Below are 23,553 nucleotides of genomic sequence, written 5' to 3'. Positions count from 1 at the left end.
CACAGTATTATTAGACAGGAAGAAATTCAGACTCTACAGATATAAAGATACAAAAAAGTCACATAGAGTGAAAATATGAGCAATTAATCAGTAATCTGACATTTTTTTTTACAAATATATATTTCACGGTGTTGTGTTTATAGCCTATTTAAATATGTAATTTTATTTATACATAACTATACATTATACATTGCTGTAGTTACCTTATTTGACCAGATGTTTTAACATTTCTACACTTTGCACACATTCTGGCCAAATTTAGTTTTTCATTGATATTTTTTTTTGTCATTGTCAGCAGTGTCATATACTATTAAAACTATTTTAAACTATTTTAAACAGCATTTTCTTATTTTGTGTTAATTGGTAACTGGTATGGTATGGTTGTATTTGTTAACATTAGTTAACTACATTAGTTAACATGAACTTACCATGAACAATATTTAATAATGTTTAATATTAATTTCTGCATATAAAAGTACATTTTTAAGTTAACATTAGTTAATACAATATGAACTAACATGAACAAACAATAAACAATTGTATTTTTATAAAATGACATTAGCCAAGACTAATAAATGCTGGAAAATTGTATTATATATTGTTAATTATACCTAATACAAACCTTATTGTAAAATGTTACCCAGTAATTATCATACTTGCAGTTTCCATTACCTCATTACCCTATTGACACATTGGTTTATTTGTACACCTAGAAAAAAAGTTGAAAGGCGATCAAAATAAGGCGATAAAATGGTGATTTGTAACAGCATCTAAAATACACACATTCCCTTATGCATGCATGTGCATTTTAACCTAACATCTTCATGTTGGGAAAAAAAAACTAATGGACACTGTAACGGTCTTGTCTCACTGTTGCCCTTTGTTTGTGATTTTGTCACTTTTGGTATTCCTTAGTTTTCACTTTTGTCACGCTTGTACCTCCATAGTCTTGTGTTCACTGTTCATTGTTTGCACCTGCCCTTGTTAATTTGCCTTTGGTTTCTGTTAATCACCTTGTTATCTTGTTTGAGTTCTGTTCTTTCATTGGCCCCTTTTCCCATGTTTGTGTATTTATACCCCGTGTCTTTGTTCAGTCTTCGTCGATCGTTGTTTGATGTTGTCCTGGCGTGTGCTGCTCTCCCTAGTGCCCTGTTCGTGTCCACCTTGGTCAGCTTATTCAGTTTATGTTTCTTTTCCCCATTGTGGGTTGTTCATTTGGAGTTTTGTTGTTCAATAAAATTCAAAACTGCGTTTGGATCCGAATCTCCTCGTCTGCCTCATTAATCATTCATGACAGACACATTATTTGCCATCTATTGAGCTATACAGTATAGTGCTTCTTTTTTAGTGCTTTCTATTTAAAAGAATCTGCTCATCACATTTACAGTGGTTCTATGGATGTTTAAAGTTATGAAGATTTTTACACCGGGGGGGGGCAATTTTCATGATTTCGCCTAGGACCCCACAAACACACGGGCTGGCCCTGATTGAGCTTCTAGTCCACTCAGAGGCCGAGATACAGTGAGGAAAATAAGTATTTGAACACCCTGCTATTTTGCAAGTTCTCCCACTTGGAAATCATGGAGGGGTCTGAAATTGTCATCGTAGGTGCATGTCCACTGTGAGAGACATAATCTAAAAAAAAAAATCCAGAAATCACAATGTATGATTTTTTTAAATATTTATTTGTATGATACAGCTGCAAATAAGTATTTGAACACCTGTCTATCAGCTAGAATTCTGACCCTCAAAGACCTGTTAGTCTGCCTTTAAAATGTCCACCTCCACTCCATTTATTATCCTAAATTAGATGCACCTGTTTGAGGTCGTTAGCTGCATAAAGACACATGTCCACCCCATACAATCAGTAAGAATCCAACTACTAACATGGCCAAGACCAAAGAGCTGTCCAAAGACACTAGAGACAAAATTGTACACCTCCACAAGGCTGGAAAGGGCTATGGGGAAATTGCCAAGCAGCTTGGTGAAAAAAGGTCCACTGTTGGAGCAATCATTAGAAAATGGAAGAAGCTAAACATGACTGTCAATCTCCCTCGGACTGGGGCTCCATGCAAGATCTCACCTCGTGGGGTCTCAATGATCCTAAGAAAGGTGAGAAATCAGCCCAGAACTACACGGGAGGAGCTGGTCAATGACCTGAAAAGAGCTGGGACCACCGTTTCCAAGGTTACTGTTGGTAATACACTAAGACGTCATGGTTTGAAATCATGCATGGCACGGAAGGTTCCCCTGCTTAAACCAGCACATGTCAAGGCCCGTCTTAAGTTTGCCAATGACCATTTGGATGATCCAGAGGAGTCATGGGAGAAAGTCATGTGGTCAGATGAGACCAAAATAGAAATTTTTGGTCATAATTCCACTAACCGTGTTTGGAGGAAGAAGAATGATGAGTACCATCCCAAGAACACCATCCCTACTGTGAAGCATGGGGGTGGTAGCATCATGCTTTGGGGGTGTTTTTCTGCACATGGGACAGGGCGACTGCACTGTATTAAGGAGAGGATGACCGGGGCCATGTATTGCGAGATTTTGGGGAACAACCTCCTTCCCTCAGTTAGAGCATTGAAGATGGGTCGAGGCTGGGTCTTCCAACATGACAATGACCCGAAGCACACAGCCAGGATAACCAAGGAGTGGCTCTGTAAGAAGCATATCAAGGTTCTGGCGTGGCCTAGCCAGTCTCCAGACCTAAACCCAGTAGAGAATCTTTGGAGGGAGCTCAAACTCCGTGTTTCTCAGCGACAGCCCAGAAACCTTATTGATCTAGAGAAGATCTGTGTGGAGGAGTGGACCAAAATCCCTCCTGCAGTGTGTGCAAACCTGGTGAAAAACTACAGGAAACGTTTGACCTCTGTAATTGCAAACAAAGGCTACTGTACCAAATATTAACATTGATTTTCTCAGGTGTTCAAATACTTATTTGCAGCTGTATCATACAAATAAATAGTTAAAAAATCATACATTGTGATTTCTGGATTTTTTTTTTAGATTATGTCTCTCACAGTGGACATGCACCTACGATGACAATTTCAGACCCCTCCATGATTTCGAAGTGGGAGAACTTGCAAAATAGCAGGGTGTTCAAATACTTATTTTCCTCACTGTATTTGATTAAACATTTGGGGTGGTTGGACTGAAAATTAGACTTAATGCCTATGAATGAACACATCTGTCAGGGCTAAAATGCATTAAAGCACCATCTACAATTGAAATCTGCATTTTGTGATGGAAGGTGAAAATTCTTTCTGCCATTTAGTGGAATAAAATAAGACTTTTGGAGGGGGGTAGAGTAAACAGAACCAGAATTACAAGCTTACAAAGTTAGGACAAAAGGACAAAAAATAATAAAATAACATTTCTATTCATCATAAGATTGTAAACATGTACAATCATAAACAGTCTTTTTTTGTGACAATTTTTGGCAATTAGTAACAACACAAACATTTTTTGTTGTTGTTGTTTTTGGCTTGTTCTGCAACAGAGAGTTATGAATTCAACTAATTTTAGTGATAGAGCTATCTAACGCTGTGTAAAGATAAAATAAAAATGCTGACACCTTTTCTACCTGTTGTTTTGCTCAAAATCATATGCGAAAATTGTCATTTTCACCCCCCTCTTCAATTTTCTTTATTACTCAGTAAATACGGATCCATGGGATTTCATATTTTAGCTTTCATCAACATTTCTGTATTTCTTTCCCAAGTAAAAAACAAAAAACAAAAAAAGATATCAAAAACAACATTTTGAGCCAGGGATCTCTGGTTGAGTAGACACTGAATGACCCAATACCATTTGGTGATGCTAGAGGCAACGGAATTGCAAACTTCAGCAAAAGTCTACATTTGCTTTCCATTTAATCTCACTGCTGTCTAGGAGAAACAAATTTAAAACTGAGATATCAAAGAGATCCCATTTGTGAGTTCTTTCCTACAGGTTTTCTCTCTCTCTCTTTCTTATCCAGTGCTTGTTCTCTCACTCCTTCTCTCATTATTTTCCTCCCCAAAACGTTATGAACACGTACAAGGGCGAAGCACAGAGTGAGTGATGAAGTTTCTGAGAGGAAGACGATGTGCCAGGGCAAATGAAGAGCAGAGAAGAAAAGACAGAAGAAACAGGGGATGAAAGGAAAAGAACAGGATGAGCAAGAGGGAGGAAGTAAGAATGAGAGAGAAGTCATCAAAGATTTACATCATCAGGAACTGACAGAAGGATCCCCAGCAGCATCACATACATGAGAGAGAGAGAGAGAGAGAGAGAGAGAGAGAGAGAGATGGATAATTCAAACACAGTCCCATGTTCATGCATGAACAGAAGTTGCACGCATGCATATGAGTACATAAAATATTTGGAATGAAAATGCAGAGTGTGCATATGTTATTCTGATCATCTGTCACTCTTAATCAATGGATCTGTAATTGAACAGCAGAAGGTAAAGCACCATGAAATAAACAGATGAACCACTGCAGTAAACAGATGAGAACTCTCCTCTCCCTCGCTCGCTCTCTCTCTCTCTCTCTCTCTCTCTCTCTCTCTCTCTCTCTCTCTCTCTCTCTCTCTCTCTCTCAATATCTCAGTATTCAACCCTTCCTTATAGTCAAAGAGCTGAAATATCACCTCACAAGTATGTGTTTAAGTTAATATTATCTAAATGAGTGTGGAGGACAAGGTCAAAGAGGTTTAGTTTGTTGACCAAAAGGAGGGGCTAACTTATGAGTCTTGACTCAACTCATTTTGTGAATCGTAAAAGATTTCTTTTGTCGTATAGGGAAAATCAGCAGTCTTATTTTGATTACTGTTACAAGCTCAAAGGCCAATTAATTGCCTTTGTGATGAATATTAATATAGCCTCGACAGAATTCTGACATGGCTTGCTTTGTGCGGTAATAAATGTTATGTTTGAGTCAGGTGCACACATACAATTTTACAGTACGATTACAGACCCGTCACCGTGACATCTGTGGCCATGAAATAACTTGAGAAACTGGTGTTGGCCCACCTGAAGGACATAACTGGACCCTTTCTAGATCCCCTTCAATTTGCTTATCGAGCAAATAGGTCTGTGGATGATGCAGTCAATATGGGATTGCATCATATCCTGCAACATCTGGAGAGACCAGGGACATATGCAAGGATCCTTTAAGTGGACTTCAGTTCGGCTTTCAACACCAACATCCCAGCTATTCTCCAGACTAACTTGCACCAATTCTATGTTCCCACATCTATCTGTCAGTGGATCACCAGCTTTCTGACAGACAGGCAGCAGCTAGTGAGACAGGGGAAATTCACTTCCAGCACCAGTACAATCAGCACTGGTGCCCCCCAGGGATGCGTACTCTCCCCACTACTCTTCTACCTGTATACAAATGACTGCACTGCCAAGGACCCCTCTGTAAAGCTAGATAAGGAAGATAAATTCCTTGTATGTGTAAGCAAACCTGGCAATTATGATTCTGTTTCTGATTGTTGCTTTCAGACTATATTATCCCAGTAAGATCATGGATAAAAACCATGGCTCACTGTGTAACATTATGTTAGACTGTACGATACACTTCGAAGTCAAGATTTTGGTCCCAGTCGTCTCAATTGACAGTGCTGACAGGGTGTTTTATCTCATCTGGCCATTGTAGGAGTAGTAAAACTGCACGACTGTGATGCACAATTTCTGACACTGCCAAAACTTCATTGGAGGCTAAGATTAATCTCAAAGATAATTATTCATCTATCAGTAAACATGCCACACTGAGTGATCAAAGACTGCTGATTTTGACTTATGACAAGATAAATTTAAACATCCCCAAAATGTGTCTAAGAAGGTAAAATCATGGGCAAAATCTTACAGTGTGAACCTGCCTATACATGTGTGGATGTTGTATTTTGGCTTTGCTATATGTAATGCATAATTTAAATGAATTTAAACCGACTGATCTCAGTTCAGGAGACTCTGTGCTATCAGTAAAGGGTTAAACTTTCGACACAAGGAGTCATGTGACAAAACAACATGGCGCCAAATCAAAAATAACAGTCAGTATCTGGTGTGGCCACCAGCTGCATTATGTACTGCAGTGCATCTCCTCCTCATGGACTGCACCAGATTTGCCAGTTCTTGCTTTGAGATGTTACCCCACTCTTCCACCAAGACACTTGCCATTTCCCGGACATTTCTGGGGGGAATGGCCCTAGCCCTCACCCTTCGATTCAACAGGTCCCAGACGTTCTCAATGGGATTGAAAGCCGGGCTCTTCGCTGGCCATGGCAGAACTCTGACATTCCTGTTTGCAGGAAATCATGCACAGAACGAGCAGTATGGCTGATAGCATTGTCATGCTGGAGGGTCATGTCAGGATGAGTCTGCAGGTGGGGTACCACATGAGGGAGGAGGATGTCTTCCATGTAACGCACATCATTGAGGTTGCCTGCAATGACAACAAGCTCAGTCCGATGACACACCACCCCAGACCATGACGGACCCTTCACCTCCAAATAGATCCTGCTCCAGAGTACAGGCCTATGTGTCATGCTCATTCCTTCGACAATAAACGCGAGTTCGACCATCACTCCTGCTGAGACAAAACCGCGACTCATCAGTGAAGGGCACTTTTTGCCAGTCCTGTCTGGTCCAGAGAAGGTGGGTTTGTGCACATAGGTGACATCGTTGCCGGTGATTTCTGGTAAGGACCTGCCTTATAGCAGGCCTACAAGCCCTCAGTCCAGCCTCTCTCAATTTATTGCAGACAGTCTGAGCACTGATGGAGGGATTGTGCGTTCCTGGTGTAACTCGAGCAGTTGCTGTTGCCATCCTGTACCTCTCCCGCAGGTGTGATATTCGGATGTACCGTTACTGTGCAGATGTTGTTACACATGGTCTGCCACTGCGAGAACGATCAGCTGTCCTTCCTGTCTCCCTGTAGAGCTGTCTTAGGCTTTCTTTTGGTGTTTTTCAGAGTCAGTAGAAAGGACTCTTTAGTGTCCTAAGTTTTTATAACCGTGACCTTAATTGCCTACCATCTGTAAGCTGTTAGTGTCTTAACTACCATTCCACAGGTGCATGTTCATTAATTGTTTAAGGTTCATTGAACAAACATGAAAAAAACTGTTTAAACACTTTACAAATGTTATTTGGATTTATACAAAATTATCTTTAAAAAAGGATGTTTCTTTTATGCTGAGTTTAGTTAAAAAATCAAAAAGGGAAATGGAAAATGCACACAGCAGTCATACTCGGGACTCAGGATGTTACATGAGGATACCAGAATGGATGTGAACATGCTGTCAATCAACACTCAATTGAAAGTCTTAGCTAAGATGTATTTTGTACATTCTGGCATAATCTGGGATTTACAATTGTAAACAAATTGTGCAAAAAGTGATTGACATCAATGATGTTAAAAAGCCATTGGTTGTCACATGTCCCTTAACTGAATACAATGTGTCACGTTTGAGAATATGCTGAATTTGAACAGAGATAATTTTGGGAGAAATATGTTTGAATGAAACCAAACATCATAAAAATAATTTCGTTTCAGATTGCTTTAAAATGGAACTGGTTCTGAGCTGGTTCACAATTCCCAACCTTTTGGATAAAAGCCCAGATCTTTAACACTCAGCTACACCACTCAAGCTGCTGAGAAACAACACAGCTGTAGCTGTTGTCTGAGTTTGGGGGATTCAATTTTTCAGAGGTAATACTATATAGTTTTGCACATGACTGACTGATGTATTAAGGAAGAGAATGATGCAACAATTGTGCTGAGAAAGGACTATGATAGTGAGAGATAAAGAGAGAGGAAGATGGCAAACAGGACAAAACAGGTATTACAAAGAGATCTATTTCCTTTCTTCTTTGCACACCAGCACCTATTGACCTTCTCCAGTTCCTGTGTCAATCACTTTAATGAACCAGAGAGCAAGGTAAAAAGAGGCCAAGTAGGGAAGAGAGTGGTGTCCACTGCCCAGGTGTAATTCCTGGAAACTCCACTTACCCTCAGAAAATGACAAGGTAGAAGCTTAAAGTCAAATCAGCGAATTAGTGGAGGACAAAACAAGCAGGGGTGAGGAAAATCAAGTGGAGACTATAAGTGGAAATTCTTTAATTTTGCATTCTTTTATAATAATTAATAAAAAAATATCTTCATTCAAATGAATATGATCAGCATAACAATTTGAGCAAAAGGTTGAGAATTTTCCAAAGAGCATCTTGTACGCATCAACGGAGAGAAAAATAGAAAGATAGAAGAAAATTGTCAAAAAATAAAGAAATTTACTTACATTTAATTAGTGACCTAGAAACAGTGGATTTTGGAAATATTTAAACATATAAACATTATGGCATTAGAAATTAAGAAGGAATACATATGATTATAAACTATGTCTTAGCCACTAATCAAACAGGTTAGTTTACTAATAAAGATCTTAAATAATTATTAATAATGAACTTTGAACAACTTTAGAGTTCATGCCAGTTTGAGCGTATACTGTCATTAAAGCAGTTAAGCATATGCTGTTATTAAAGCAAAAACGAATAACAACCGATAACAGTTTGTAATTACATTTTCTGCAAAATAGAAGCATTTTATCTAGTGACTGAAGTTTTGCACATCACTGTAAGTATAAAATAGAGACAGCGGGCAGAGGGCTCATTTTAGCTGGTGTCTGAGAGCATTCATAAGAGCAGGATTTCAGACCCTCGAGAGTCATAACAGACCTAGCTATTAATATACTTTCAGGGCTCATGTTAATCGAACGCATCTCTCTGTTCTGTCGGAGAAGATCTTTTGATCATGCCAAGAATGCATGAGGAACTCCAGTTAATTAGGAAGGAAGACCCAAAAGAACTTCACAGACCACCTTTGAACACTGCCATGAATGCCAAACTGCTCACTCAGACGAGTTTGAAACCTCTTTACCTAGATTTTAAAAGTTTCTGTCCTTTCATTTTAGTTTCCATTCAAATTTCTGGTACAGTATTTCCAGAAATGCCTGTTCAAAATCTTTTTTCACAAAGTTAGTCAGTATGGACAAACAGACACTGGCCTACCTTGTTGGAAAGACCAGTATACGTTGTGTTTAGGAGACTGGTCCCAGACATCGGCTGCTGGTGTCTCCACAAGGCTTCTTAACTAGCTTAACCAACTTTTTTGATCAACCAGCTTCATCATGAAGCCATGTTTTGCCAGACTAATCACACAGTGAATTCGGTGACAAAGGTTTTGCTGCTAAAATTGGTCTGTACTTGCTGAAATTTGAAACACTGCCCTCAGTGGCTGAAGCTGGAAAGAGCTCCAAAGGCGAGTTGTATTTTAGTCTTAAATTATGTAATACAGTGGATCAATCCAAAACACTTTAAGCAAAAGTACATCCCATTAAAGAGACTGTAAGTCTATCCCCAACAGCCTTAATTGTCATTCCCATCAAAAATGTAAAAAGGTGCTACTGTGAATGACGTCTATAGGACCAGAACCCATGTCTCTAAAGCTCAAAGTAAACTTCAGTCAGATGTATAACATTTGTATAACTCAAGTCTGAAGGAATATAAAGACATCTTTATGTCTTTACTGGACTTTATCAGTCCAGTATCTCTTTTTCTTTTTTTTTTTGTCTTGGTAAAGATTTTAATCTTCATTGAGCTTTTAAATACTGTATACTCCATTCAAATAGTTCTGAACAGTTAGCAGGGCTGTAGTCTTGCACTGCGTTCAAGACATCTTGGGAAGTTCCTACTAGTTCAGGAGTTGTAATTATGACATTATGTGTGGTCAACTGATGTTGTCGGACTTCGGAAATATGAAAATGGATTTCATATTTCTTTCTTTTCATTAACAACAGACAAGACAGCTTGTTTAGTGCTAGAAACACAAATGTAAGAGCAAATGTTGTGTGATATGTGTGTGTAACTGATGCTTATTCTATGTATTTTATCAATATAATTTTATAATCTCATATATTATTATATTTCCAAGATGACTGGAAGGCAGAATTAATTCTCACCATGAGCAAATCAGGATGTCCATAAATAATGGACCTGATACTATGATGCTGAGTTTCCACTGGTATGGAAACAATTTCAATTCCTGTGTGTTTGTGTGTGTGATTGGGTTTGCTGTCTTTGGAGAACAGTTTGGTGAAAGAAAAGAGGAATCATTATCTGTTTGCTTGTTATTTCAGTCACAGCACATCTGGTCATGTTTCATGGTCTTAGTCTTAATCTCTCTTAGTCTCAAAATAGGGTTTGAGTCTTGGCTTGCATCTGGGTCAATAGGGTTTTCATCAATAGCCGATTTTCCACCATTGGGCCAGTGCGAGCCAGGGCTATCAACTGGACAGCCGGGGCCAATAGTCTTGGACCTGGAGCCGTGAGACCAAAATCGATCTGCGTTCCCACCATCGGGCCAATAGCCCTGCAGTACTGCCCTAAATCTCGCCCTTAATACACAGCCCTGGCGCTAACGTCACACACCCCACCCATTTCATAAGAAAGAGGGAAACTCAAGCTGAGGTATCATGTTATCTATTTATCTAGAACATCAAGTTTCATTGTATGTAAACATTAGCTAGCTAGCAAGATAAGTTAACGCTGACAACTCACCAACTGTAACTGCCACAGTGTCCTGATTGGTCTTTCCACTAACAGCGGGATGATGTCCCAGCACAACGTCCATGATCTTGAACCATCAAAAAGTTCTTCCTTTGGACACTGCTTTGACCATTATGCATCTTAACTTATTTTTCCTGTGCATGTACCGCTGTGCGGTGGATACACAACAAAATACATAATCATGATATAATCAAATACAAGTCTTTGTTACGGTAGGTGCCGTCGATCTGACATTGCACATTTTCATCAGTCCAAATAATAAGAAGAGCCCTGGTTTTCGTCTAATGACCAGTACTGATTATTCTCATGATCTGCTAAGTTTAGCTGGTCGTAGCTAGATATGAAAAATTGGGAATGAGTATCTTGGTGTTGACCCTCTGACCTGACTCCGCCTTTGATATTGATCCTGCATCAATGCCCAGTTGGCCTTGTTTGGCCCAAGGGTAATTGGTGGGCCAAAGGACATTGGCCACAGAGGAAGCCAGATGGCACTATGAAGGCCCAGAACTGACAGTGGGAACACAACTCATTTGGCCTGATAGTGGAAATACGGCTCAGAATAGCATTCTGAGATGCTATTCATCTCAGCACAATTGTACAGAGTGGTTATCATAAGAGTTACCATAGACTTTGTCAGTTCGAACCAGTCTGGCCATACTCTAATGACCTCTCTCATCAACAAGGCACTCAATCTTGTGAGGCACTATGCGCTCACAGAGACCAGGTGCTCAGGCACCTCAGCCGTTTAGGGCTTCAGGTCAACTGGGAAAATAGTAAGCTCTCCCCAGTTCAGAGCATCTCTTTCCTCGGCATGGTGTTAGACTCAGTCTCAATGACAGCGTGCCTCACAAATGAGCACATGCAGTCAGTGCTGAATTGCCCTTCATCATTCAAAATAGGCACCGCGGTCCATTTAATACAATTCCAGAGGCTCCTGGGGCATATGGCACCCTCAGCCACAGTCGCGCCGCTAGGGTTGATGCATATGAGACCGCTTCAGCACTGGCTTCAGACTCAGGTTGCGAGATGTGCATGGCGCCACGGTACATATTGTCTGATCACCCCCTCCCGTCTGTTATTCAACCCTTGGACAGAACTCTGTTTTCTGCAGACAGGAGTTCCCCAACAGCAGGTGTCCAGATGCATCGTGGTCACCACAAATGCCTCCAAACAGGGTTGGGGTGCCGTGTGAAATGGGCACGCAGCCAGTTCCTGGACAGGCCCACGGTTACGTTGGCACATCAACTGCCTAGAGTTGCTGGCTCTATTTCTTGCCCTGCGGAGGTTTCTCCCGCTGGCGAGGCAAGCACGTCTTGATCCGCAGCACCTCGACCAGTGCTTAAACACTGACCCTTAACACTCGCTTAGTTTAATCATTTTAAAACATGACTTGCACTATACAAAAGTAATATTGGTGATATTATATTCATGATAGAGGGGAACCGGACCCCACAGTGAGTCTGGTTTCTCCCAAGGTTATTTTTTTCCATTAACCAACATCTTATGGAGTTTTGTGTTCCTTGCCACAGTCGCCTTCGGTTTGCTCACTGGGGATCTAAATACAATTATTATTTAATTACTTATTTTTAAACACAATTCACAATCGTATTTTATCTAATTACACAATGATGACCCTTAAGACATTATAGATATTACAGTTTTATCTTCTGTTAATGCCTAATCTTCTGTAAAGATTCTTTGAAATGATGTGTGTTGTGAAAGGCACCATACAAATGGAGTGGTGGTGGTGTAGTGGTCTAAGCACATAACTGGTAATCTGGTAATTAGAAGGATGCTGGTTCGAGCCCCACAGCCACCAACATTGTGTCCTTGAGCAAGGCACTTAACTCCAGGTTGCTCCAGGGGGATTGCCCCTGTAATAAGGTCTCTGTAAGTGGCTTTGGATAAAGGCGTCTGCCAAATGCATAAATGTAAATGTACAAATAAAAATGACTTGACTTGACACTTAGTTACTTATTCAACCATTTATTAAATCACTCACTCATTTACTTATTTATTCATTCATTCATTGATTCACTCACTTACTAATTTCCCCTTTCAGTAAGTAATTCACTCAATCCTTCATAAATGTATTCATTATGTACATTAACTTATTCACTCAATCTCTTGCACATTCGGTACAGACCGAAAACGTTTTTGTGCTAAAATAAAAGCTTGCAGCAGCAAAATAAATAAAACAGAACACAAGTGTCTCGAGATGTGTTTTTCTCAAAGAAAAAAACATCCATATAGCATTCATCTAGCGCATGCTTACATAGAAAATTTAGTTTTAGAAAGTGTGGAAGGACACAAAACGTGTTCGGTTAAAACGACCCCTTACTGATCCATCACTCATTTACCAATTCACTTACACAGTGTCTAAAATTGTTTTGTCAAAGATTGGTCTGTCTAGTGCTTGTTTACATAGAATAACATCGGAAAACAGTGTGGTAGGATAAAAAATGTGCTTGGTGTGAACGGCCCCATATTTATTCATCACTAACTCATTTACTACTTTACTTATTCATACATTATTCATTAAATCACTCCTTTATTTACCAACTCACTGACTTGCTCTCTTTATGTCTGACATGTGTTAACACGATCCTTCCACATTACAGATGCTTTTGGATGTTGTTGCTATGAGGCACTCTGAGACACAGGAAATAATCCCATTTCCTGTCTGACTGCAGGAGTGACTCATAGCCAGCTTCACTCAGGGACATGTCATATTAGACACAACCTTCAAATAAAAGGTTTCCTTGTGTAAAACAACATATATAGAGCAAAACCAAACACAAACAAGATGATCCATATATTAAATTATTGTAACACACACAGACACATAGTGAAGACCTTCAGACTTCACGTGAAACCAATGGAGTTTTAATGTGTGGGCAATGTTACACACACTTGTGAGCTTGCCAGAGGGCATGAAACTTTTAAACCAGGCCCTTACTGATAGGTATGAATAAATATAGATAGAATTCCAAATCCTCCATCACTTTTGCCCAAAAGTCCAATGTCAACATGCCTAAAATTATCAAAAGTTTCCTAAACCTAGAAATAAGACTTTTATCTCCCAAAAATCTTATTCTTTGTTTTTACCTGCTATTTAACAGATACTTTTTATAGAATTGTTCAGAACAGAGAAGAGAATTGTGATTTTGGTAAGTTTTTTACAAAATCCATTCTGCTACTGAAACTTGCTCTCTTTATGCCAGAAGCCTATATTCTTAAACAATAATATAATAAAGTCAATCTTCTCATCTGAACACCACATACTGTATTCCTTTCTACATATCACTGTGCTAAGGTACCACGTTTTAAAGGGGACATATCTGGACTGCTCTTTTGTAATAAAAGAGTTTCATTTAACATCTAGATGACATTGAATGCAAGAATAAGTCCTGCATGGCCCCTTAGTAGACAGCTGTCTACTCTATGTAGACAGCAAGGCAGCTCAATGGGTTTTGGAATTAAGCAAGTATTTTTACAGTGGAAATTACAGTAAATGTAAGCGCAGCGTTGTTCTAGCGGGAAGACTAGCAGCTGTACATCATCGCACCATTAGCTGGGTAATTCCCAGCCAAATCACAAGTAAGCCATTGCTTTATATGTCTGCTCACAAACTATCACATTGCTGTTTCAGTGTGCTAACGCGGCAACCTCCACCACCCCACCACCACCAGTCGAGTCCCACCCATCCCGGGGGTAGGCTCCTTGCCCCTGCCTCCTATCTCCGGCAGGATATGACGGTTCCGAATACTACAACTTCGGACCGCCAGACGGGGCCTACGCCAAAGAGAGACATTACTTTTCTGTTTTATATTCATCAAATAAATGTCATCTTCAATTTCACTCAAATCTGCTAGTCTTCCTGATAGAATTATATCATTTAGGTAAAAAAACACATTTGAACTTCTACAATATGAGAAAAAATTAAATAAATCATGTTTGTAGACTTAATAGATGGAGCAAGTTATGTTTCAGTAAACTTCTTATATATTAATGAATCAGTTAATTTCTCCTTCTCCATTTTTCCTTCTTTCACTCCACCACATTCTCTTCCCCCATCCTCTCCTTCCTTCTTTATCTCAAATAATTTGTCTAATTCTCTTTTGAAGGGGACTTTGGCTCATGTTGGCAGAGACAAGACCCTGCCGAGGTGAGGAGAGTTATATATATATATATATATATATATATATATATATATATATATATATATATATACACACACACACACACACACACACACACACACACACACAATAGCATCAATTCTCAAGTCACTTGCAGGATAAAGCTATTACACCTTATCAGATATACAAAATAATTAACAGCTCATTGGTGTGAAAAGAGAATGTCCAGTTGCTAATTGCATAACCCAGGGCTCCAGACTTCGATGAAACAAAAATAGATTGCGACAGTCATTTAAAATCTAGCCGCCATTGGCGACAGTCAGGTTGTGTGTGTTAAATTGCGGTTTCAACAGATATCATCTTGTGAGTTATTTAATACATCTTTAGCGCACGCAACACCAATGTGTCTCGAGCCTCTTTTCACCCGTTCTGTTGTGATGAGCTTGCTGCACCGCACACAACAACAAACCCAGGGTGAGTCTTCTTCTTCTTTCTTTCTTTTTAATGGCAGTTCGTAAGATAAAATATCCAAAATATCCATTATCTCCATCTACTGTAAGCATTGGATCAGAGACTACACCTCTTTGAACCCCCTTTCCCCTGGACCAATCAGGGCTCAAGTCTCTGCTAGAGCTGCGTGTTCAGCTCCTCCAGCATTTGCGAAGGAACGTGCGAGAGAGTCGTGACCAAATGACTCCTTTGAATCGGGTCTTTTTCATGAGGGTGTGAAGTGAACTCAGGAGCTCAGTGTGGTGATGGGGGTGTGGTCGTGTGTCTGTATGCGGGAGAGAGAGAGGGTTAAGGCTCATCACTTGGGTTGTAATTATCTCTAACACCTGTCTCTTGTTATAGTGGTGGTGGATGGAGGCTTATAAGCCACTCCAGTACATCAGTTCGAGAGATAGACCTGAGAGCATGAACTCATATTGAATGTTGTGAATCTACATGAATTTAGTGCATTATAGAAATCCAAGACCTTGAAGGCAGAAATGTCTCCTGACTCCATTGCCCAAAAGAACTGTCCACAGTTCAGTGGTGCCGAAACAAGGGCTTTTGGAGGACAACACCATTATGGATTCTTCACCGCTAGGCGAAGTTATAAAATCCCTCACCAGCATCCAGCACACCCAGCATCAAGCCCTCATGGAGTAACTCCTGCTCCAGGTGCCAGATGGGCTGGTTTGAGTATTTTAGTAACTGCTAACCTCCTGGGACTTTCATACACAACAGTCTCTAGAATTTACTCAGAATGTTGCCAAAAACAAAAAAAACATTCAGTGAGGGGCAGTTCTGTGGATGGAAATGCCTTGTTGATGAGAGAGGTCAACAGAGAATGGCCAGACTGGTTAGAACTGACAAAGTCTACGGTAACTCAGATAACCGCTCTGTACAATTGTGGTGAGAAGAATAGCATCTCGGAATGCTATTCTGAGATGTGCATTGGCGCTGTTTTGGCGGTACGAGGGGGACCTCCATTTGCCTAATGATATTAGGCAAATGGTTTTAATGTTGTGGCTGATCAGTGTCCAGATCCAGCTTTTGACACTTAGGACAATTGAGGGACTCATACACAACTGTTACACAAGATGCAAACATTCATTGATGGAGTGGTGGTAGCGTAGTGGCTAAAGCACAGGGCTGTTAATCAGAAGGTCACAGGTTCTAACCCCACAGCCACCACCATTGTGTCCTTGAGCAAGGCACTTAACTCCAGGTTGCTCTGGGGGGATTGTCCCTGTAATAAGTGCACTGTAAGTCGCTTTGGATAAAAGTGTCTGCCAAATGCGTAAATGTAAATGTCAATAAGACAACATGCTACTATATGCATACTATGCTTTATGTAAATATCTGCTTATGTATATTCTGAAGGGCAGTACTAAATACAAAATTTGGATCTCTTATATTTGTATAAATTATGAAAGGGGTGTGGACATTGATGAGACAAAATGTGAATGCAAACTTGTGTATCTTCTCAACTATATATACTGTTTATTAAACCTCTGTTTAATGGGTAATCAGTTGTCTTCCTTTTCTTCTGCTTTCTATCTAGATTCTGAACAACAATCTAAATCAAGCAATTATGTGATTTGGTGACTAAAACATCCATTTGGCACCTTAATGTTTCAGTTAAGGAGCCAATGACTCCTAAGTATTTTTTATAGTCTGGAGCCCTGTAACCTATGACTTGAAATCTTGAAAACAGTGAATAAATATGTTGATAAAGAGAAAATATTCATAAAATCAATACAGATATATTGAGTCTCCAAGAAAAACAAGTAAATACTTGCCCACCAGCTGTGCCCAGTGAGACAAATATACTGGATATAGTCTGTGTAGGGTACAAAGACCCCAGTTTAGCACATTTAAGATCTATGTTGTAGTACAACTTTATACAATGCCAAGTTTACACGTGTCCTAGCAGAGTAACCACCAGTGTAGTTCTTAACATTACTTATGGGCATGTTTTAATAATGTTTGACAACCAGAAAAAGTTAAAGGAATATTCTGGATTCAATACAAGTTAAGCTTAATTGACAGCATTTGTGCCATAATGTTGATTACAACAAAAAATTATTTCAACTCGTCCGTCCTTTTCTAGAAAAAAAAGAAAGAAAAGAAGCAAAAATCATGGTTACAGTGAGGCACTTAGAATGGAAGTAAATGAGGCCAATATTTGGAGGGTTTAAAGGTAGAAATGTGAAGCTTATCATTATCATACAATTCTTCTGTTAAAACTCATGAATTATTTGAGCTGTAAAGATGTTTAAATTGTAATTTTTACAGCAATTGTAGGGTTTTAGTGTTTGTTGGCATTACATCATCATAACATGCATATTGTTTATGTCTTGTGGATATACTTTTGAAATAGTGAGAATTTATTACGTGAAGAATTGGCCCCTATTCACTTCTATTGTTAGTGCCTTCTGCTATTTTTCTTTAAAATAAATGCCACATGGTTAAAAGGTTTGTTATCTAATATAATGACAATCTTCTATTTTTAAGTGTGGCTTAAGTGTCCAAATAATTTCTGGGAGCACTGCACGTTCAAATCATGTAAAACTCAACATTAAGATTATATATATATATATATATATATATATATATATATATATATATATATAAATGGTCCATATACATGAATCATCCAAACAAACTCATATACACTGATGAGCCAAAACGTTATGGCCACTCACAGGTGAAGCAAATAACACTGATCATCTCCTAACAAGGCCACAAGTCAAGGTCTGGGTAGATTAGATGGTAAGCGAACAATCAGTTCTCGTAGTCAATGTGCTGAATGCAGGAGAAATGGGCAGGAGTAAAGACCTGAGCTCCATTGACAAGGTCCAAATTGTTATGGCCAGACGACTGGGTCAGAGCATCTCCAAACGGCAAGGCTTGTGGGGTGCTCCGGTCAGCAGTGGTGAGTACCTACCGACAGTGGCCCGAGGAGGGACAAACCACAAACTGGCGACAGAGTATTGGACACCCAAGGATCATCGATGCGCGAGGGCAATGAAGGCTATCCCGTCTGGACTGACATAAGGTCTACTGTGGCACAAGTCACAGAAAATTGTAATGTTGGTAACGCGACGAATGCATCAACACACATTGCATCACACCCTGTTGCATATGAGGCTGCATAGCCACAGACTTCTCAGAGTGCCCATGATGACCCCAGTCTACCTTCGAAAGTGCCTACACTTTCGAAGTGAGCACGGAAGCGTCAGATCTGGACCTTAGAGCAGTGGAAGGGGTTTATCTAGTCTGATGAGTCCTGTTTTCTTTTATATCACACGGATGGCTGTGTATGTGTGTGCCATTTACATGGGGAAGTGATGGCACCAGGATGCACTATGGGTAGATGACAAGCTGATTAAGGTAGTGTAATACTCTGGGCAATGTTCTGCTGGGAAACCCTGTTTACTGCCATTCAGGTGGTGACACTTGCCACCAACCAAAACTTTTTGTTGCAGAACAGGTTCACCCCTTTATGGCAATGGTATTCTCTGATGGCAGTGGCCACTTTGAGCAAGATAATGCACCCTGCCACACTGCATACATTGTTAGGGAATGGTTTGAGGAACATGATGAAGTGTTCAAGGTGTTGCTCTGGCCTCCAAATTCCCCAGATCTCAATCCAATTGAGCATCTATGGGATGTACAGGACCAACATGTCCAATCCACAGCAGCTCCACCTTGCAACTTACAGAACTTCTATATATATATATATATATATATACAGTGAGGAAAATAAGTATTTGAACACCCTGCTATTTTGCAAGTTCTCCCACTTAGAAATCATGGAGGGGTCTGAAATTGTCATCGTAGGTGCATGTCCACTGTGAGAGACATAATCTAAAAAAAAAAATCCAGAAATCACAATGTATGATTTTTTAACTATTTATTTGTATGATACAGCTGCAAATAAGTATTTGAACACCTGAGAAAATCAATGTTAATATTTGGTAAAGTAGCCTTTGTTTGCAATTACAGAGGTCAAATGTTTCCTGTAGTTTTTTACCAGGTTTGCACACACTACAGGAGGGATTTTGGCTCACTCCTCCACACAGATCTTCTCTAGATCAGTCAGGTTTCTGGGCTGTCGCTGAGAAACACGGAGTTTGAGCTCCCTCCAAAGATTCTCTTGGGTTTAGGTCTGGAGACTGGCTAGGCCACGCCAGAACCTTGATATGCTTCTTACAGAGCCACTCCTTGGTTATCCTGGCTGTGTGCTTCGGGTCATTGTCATGTTGGAAGACCCAGCCTCGACCCATCTTCAATGCTCTAACTGAGGGAAGGAGGTTGTTCCCCAAAATCTCGCAATACATGGCCCCGGTCATCCTCTCCTTAATACAGTGCAGTCGCCCTGTCCCATGTGCAGAAAAACACCCCCAAAGCATGATGCTACCACCCCCATGCTTCACAGTAGGGATGGTGTTCTTGGGATGGTACTCATCATTCTTCTTCCTCCAAACACGGTTAGTGGAATTATGACCAAAAAGTTCTATTTTGGTCTCATCTGACCACATGACTTTCTCCCATGACTCCTCTGGATCATCTAAATGGTCATTGGCAAACTTAAGACGGGCCTTGACATGTGCTGGTTTAAGCAGGGAGAACCTTCCGTGCCATGCATGATTTCAAACCATGACGTCTTAGTGTATTACCAACAGTAACCTTGGAAACGGTGGTCCCAGCTCTTTTCAGGTCATTGACCAGCTCCTCCCGTGTAGTTCTGGGCTGATTTCTCACCTTTCTTAGGATCATTGAGACCCCACGAGGTGAGAACTTGCATGGAGCCCCAGTCCGAGGGAGATTGACAGTCATGTTTAGCTTCTTCCATTTTCTAATGATTGCTCCAACAGTGGACCTTTTTTCACCAAGCTGCCTGGCAATTTCCCGTAGCCCTTTCCAGCCTTGTGGAGGTGTACAATTTTGTCTCTAGTGTCTTTGGACAGCTCTTTGGTCTTGGCCATGTTAGTAGTTGGATTCTTACTGATTATATGGGGTGGACAGGTGTCTTTATGCAGCTAACGACCTCAAACAGGTGCATCTAATTTAGGATAATAAATGGAGTGGAGGTGGACATTTTAAAGGCAGACTAACAGGTCTTTGAGGGTCAGAATTCTAGCTGATAGACAAGTGTTCAAATACTTATTTGCAGCTGTATCATACAAATAAATAGTTAAAAAATCATATATTGTGATTTCTGGATTTTTTTTTTTTAGATTATGTCTCTCACAATGGACATGCACCTACGATGACAATTTCAGACCCCTCCATGATTTCCAAGTGGGAGAACTTGCAAAATAGCAGGGTGTTCAAATACTTATTTTCCTCACTGTATATATACACACACTGTGGTGCATTAAAAGCTATATCCAGAATGTAAGTTTCATCAAAACATTTATTGAAATTGTGAAATTTATTGATGCTTTATTGTAAAGCATCTCTATGTAAACGGATTTTATTAAAAATCTAAATCCATTTTCATCAGCAACATAAAGACGCTTACTTTAGATATCTGTATTCTTCTCCATAACACTTTCTTTTCCATAACACAATCACCTGTCACTCATCACTTTCATCGTGATCACAGCTGGACTGTATTTTAAGGAGTGCAAAAATTCCATTTGATATGATTTGATTTGATTAAATTGCAATAGAAAACCAGGGCAGTACTTACAGATTAATCAAAAATATTAAATAAATATCTCTTTAAAAACACAGTGTCTGAAGCAACACCCAGACCCATGGATGGTTGTAAATAACCGTCAACCATAAATCTCATCTAAAGATTAATGAGTTTGTAATTTTACAGATGTGTTAATCCTGAGTTGGATATGCTTTAAAATAGTGGATTAGATTTGACTCTGACAAAAACTCCACAGGATTACAATCTTCTATGTCATACTAACACAGAAAAATAATTTAGGGGATTAACTTCCACATTTAGATGTAGTGAAATGCTCTCCCAAAACTTTGCAGTGTGTACATGCCCATGTTGTAGCTACATTAAGAGGACAAGGGCTTGGCAGAGGAGGTGACAGAAAGAGAAAGAGAGAAATTAAAAGGCAAAAATGTTTTTGTGGATCTAGACATCTATGGAGATAGAGAACCAGGAAGAGAATTTCTGTGAGACAATTAAAAATGCAGATGACACCAGATACAATGGGGCTGATGAATTTACTTTTAAACCATGCATAATCAATATCTGGCTCGCAAGCACTAACAAATAAACAAAGTAAACAAAGAGAACAAAAGACGCAGAGAGATAAATATTTGTGTACACGAGCAGCACATCATTGACAAGAATCTAGACTTCATGTGGTCTTAGGAAGGATATGATCAGCTCATCTGACTTAGCATGGTCTTTGTCTAACAAACTCTCTATCTCCCTGTCACTCTCTCCCAGATGTCATCGTCTTGTTTCCAACTTCTGGTCCAGATGTATCACCATCCTCTCTTACTCGACCAGAGATATCATGCTGAGTGATGAGTCACAAACAAATACACACTCACACACACAAACAGAACAAGAGAAAGAGAGTGTGAGAGACATCGAAAAAGTCAAATAAAGTGACTTTCTAGCCTCCATTTCACTTACACTTGCTCACAGTGAAAGGTGTGTGTGTGTGAGCTGTATGAGAGAGTAAAACTCAAGTTGCAACATTTTTGACATCATCTGGGTCTGACTGAACTGTACCACACATAAAAGTTAAAGTTCTACTATCCTCGCCTAAAAATGCTGTAAGCAATGTTAGACACTCTGGAACATCCACCAGACTTCAGCAATGTAATTAGACACTTCCCCTCTTTCCAAAACCCTGCCCCCAACAATACTGGTTTAACACTGAGATCGATGGAGCAGGTGAACAGCAATGGCAAAACAAGTTGTCCCCCTTGTCAAAAGCAACTTATTATTTTATTTTTTCATCAGATGGCAGCAATCTGAATATCATATTGTAACAGGGTTAAAAATGGGAAAGGAGGAGGCGGGAACCGGCTGAACAAAATAATTTTTAAAAAGAACCTAAACAAAAAGGCACAAACATAAACACACACATGGCAGCTGCGTGTGGCTCTCTCTCTGCCGAACTGCTGCATCTGTCTGCATTTATCCCTCTCCTCGGCTAATTAGCCCGATTGGGGGCCTGGCATGCATAATCATGGGCAAGGGTTAGTTCACCCAAAAATGAAACTTCTCTCATCATTTACTCACCATCATGCCATACCAGATGTGTATGACTTTTTTCTTCAGCAGAACACAAACTAAGATTTTTAGAAGAATATCTCAGCTCTGAAGGTCCATAAAATACAAGTGGTTGGTGATCAACACTTTAAAGCTCCATAAAGCTCTGACAATCATTGTAAACGTAATCCATACGACTCCAGTGGTTATGTGAAATTATTGCTTTGGGTGAGAAATAGATCAATATTTAAGTTCTTTTCACTGACTACATTTACAAGGACAGTAGAAAGCGTGTTAATGCTAGAAAACAGCTTTCTTTTTTACATGCACTGTATAAGCGGTATACACTTTACTCCCTTATACATGCGGCTCGGTCAGTAAGCAGCTTTCTCCAGAGCAACTTCATTTCCCACGATACTTGTGTAAATAACAAGCATGGTATCCGAGGAAGACTTCACTATTTTATTATCTGTTGCTTCACCTTATTTCCAGATATTCCAGAGTTTTTGCTGTGTTTGCTTCTTTACCTATCTAATCACAACCTGCAGCGGAATTGCCCCACAAGGGGTCTCGGTTGAGGCTGCCTCTTGCATGACGTAAGCGCATTGGCATGTTCATGCGAGAAATGGCACGATTTACAAGTGAACGATGTTCACAAGCTTTATTGGTTTTGCTTTCATTTGAACATGCAACGCGTGAACCGAGGCTAAACCGAGTCCCCTCGTGGACGTGCATCTGATAGGGAAAGGATTTAAATATTGATCTGTTTCTCACCCAAAGTGATCATATCACTTTACAAGACATTAATTTAACCACTGGAGTTTTACAAAGATTGTCTGTGCTTTTTGGAGCTTTAAAGTGTCGATCACCATCCACTTGTATCTTATGGACCAATAGAGCTGAGATATTCTTGAGTTGTGTTCTGCTAAAGAAAGTAAATGATTGTAGAATTAAAATTTTTGGGTGAACTATCCCTTTATCCTTAAAACTATCTTACTAGAGGTATTGTAGTTAAATTTCATGAGGATATTTCAATATCCATCAATATTTAAGTCCTTTTTTTACTATACATTATCCTCTCTGCCCAGTAGCTGTCAATATGC

The 23,553-nt window shown here is 39.7% G+C and overlaps 1 protein-coding gene across 1 annotated transcript in view; it reads right to left on the bottom strand.

The window, feature by feature from the left end:
* The window catches only part of LOC127643612 (protein sidekick-1-like), a 337,771-nt gene that overhangs the window by 139,351 nt on the left and 174,867 nt on the right, over positions 1-23,553 (bottom strand). The window lies entirely within an intron of this gene.

This window comes from Xyrauchen texanus, chromosome 5 (assembly GCF_025860055.1).
Source record: "Xyrauchen texanus isolate HMW12.3.18 chromosome 5, RBS_HiC_50CHRs, whole genome shotgun sequence".
In the NCBI taxonomy this organism is placed as follows: domain Eukaryota; kingdom Metazoa; phylum Chordata; class Actinopteri; order Cypriniformes; family Catostomidae; genus Xyrauchen; species Xyrauchen texanus.
Note: the sequence above shows the minus strand (reverse complement) of the source record. Positions and strands in the feature narration are given on the sequence as shown.